Source organism: Mastomys coucha, unplaced genomic scaffold (assembly GCF_008632895.1).
Source record: "Mastomys coucha isolate ucsf_1 unplaced genomic scaffold, UCSF_Mcou_1 pScaffold11, whole genome shotgun sequence".
Taxonomy (NCBI): Eukaryota; Metazoa; Chordata; class Mammalia; order Rodentia; family Muridae; genus Mastomys; species Mastomys coucha.
The window spans coordinates 10,579,017-10,580,994 of NW_022196893.1; positions in this window are offsets into that span (position 1 = coordinate 10,579,017).

Sequence of the window (1,978 nt, forward strand, 5' to 3'; positions counted from 1 at the left end):
CAGGCACCTTACAGAAAGCAGGGTTTAACTGAGGCTTACAACTCCAGGCAGATAGGAGCCCATGACTGTCATGGTGGGGAGCAGGGCAGCAGGCAAGCAAACACCGCACTGCAGCGACTTCTGACATCCATAGCTCACATCTGACCCACAAACAGGAAGCAGAGAGAGCCACTGGGGATGGCAGGAGGCTTGTGAAGCATCTTGCCCACTCCTAGTGACACATGACACACTTCCTTCAACAAGGCTACACCTCCTAATCCTTCCCAAACAGCTATCAGCTGGGAACTAAGTATTCAAATCTAGGAGGCTATGGGGCCATTCAAGTTCAAAACACCACAGTGGGCAAGTCCACACAGTACCTTTCCATTTTTCTACAGTGAAATTTTGAGGTGCAAGTGTCCCCGAGCTGCACGTTTGGGAATAGAGCTAGCTTTCCTTCCAATGCTTGCTGGACTTGGGACAGTAGTGACAAAGCAGGGAGGGCAAGCACAGTGTTAGGTCCTGCTCGTCCGTGTTTCAAATTTGATATTGGGCTGAAGAGTTCAATGGTAAAATACTGAGGATAGCCCTGTACTATCCTCATAATTACATATTATATGGGCTAATTATATTTGATGTTATTTCCATTCTCCTGTGAGGAGCTGCAAACAAGGAATGAGTCAGCACTCAGGTGATTTCCTGTAAACCTTCTTCCCACCTTAATTGATAAAATAAAGGCTAGAGCGGGTGATCGGGCAGAGAGGGAGAGGAAGGTGGAGCTGAAGGTTTTGGGAGAGAAAGGGAGAAAAGACGATGGAGGACAGAGGAGAAAGGTGGAAGGAAGGCAGAGCAGAAACACGTGGCCTGGAGAAACCGCAAGTTATAAGGGTTCTCATAGATGGGGAAGATGGAGGTATAGTGGTAGATCTTCCCAATCTAGGGGAACAGCTTGTATTCATATTAATTGAGTTGTGTTTTCTTTGCTGGGGTATCTTTGGGTTGGAGATTTACTGCAACAGTCAAGTCCTTGCCTTGTGTGCTCAAGGCCCTGTGTTCTATCCCAACCCCAAAGGCATGGGGCAACAAGAATGTCTTCAGAGAACATTTAATTGGGGCTGGCTTACAGGTTCAGAGACTCAGTCCATTATCATTATGGCGGGAGGCATGGCAGCATCCAGGCAGGCACGGTGCTGGAGAAGCAGAGAGTTCTACATCTTGATCCACAGACAACAGAAGGAGGTATTCTACGCTGGAGGTAGCCTGAGCATATATAAAACCTCAAAGCCTGTCTCAACAGTAAAACCGTTTCTCCAATATGGCCACACCTCCTATTAGCACTACTCCCTATGAGCCAAGCATTCAAACCCGTTGGTCTACGAGGACTGTAGCAATTCAAACCACCGCAGGCTGTCTGCTAGACTTTGCCCAAGGGAACAAACAGCTTTACAGGGCTAGTTTGCTGAGCCTTGTGGGACTGTGACTTAGGTATAGCACAGCTGCAGTCCCAGAGTATTCCACAACCTCAGCTCTTGGGCTGGGGACAGTGTCCCCTGGGTCCTGTGTGATCTGTGGCCTGTCAGCCAGTGTGTGTGGAGCAGAAAGCTGGGACAAAAGCACACTTCCCATGTGAGTTTAAGAGGCTACACACCCTGTGCCCTTTCAGTCCCAAACAAATAGCAATGGGTTTCTCCAGTAACCTCAAGCCATAAGCCCGTGACCGCAAGTGAGGGCTTCCCTACTGCCCTTCAAGGTGGTTTTTGTGTACAGAAAAGATGTATTCCTTGGCTTGCCTAGGTTTTAAAAATTAATACTTAATTTATTAACGTTAAACACCACAGTTAAACCTCTTTTATCATTTAGCTTAGTTTTAAATTCAGCATATAAAAATGTATTATTTTGCCGGGCAGAATAATACATTTTTCATGCCTTTAATCCCAGCACTTGGGAGGGAGGCAGAGGCAGGCAGATTTCTGAGTTCGAGGCCAGCCTGGTCTACAGA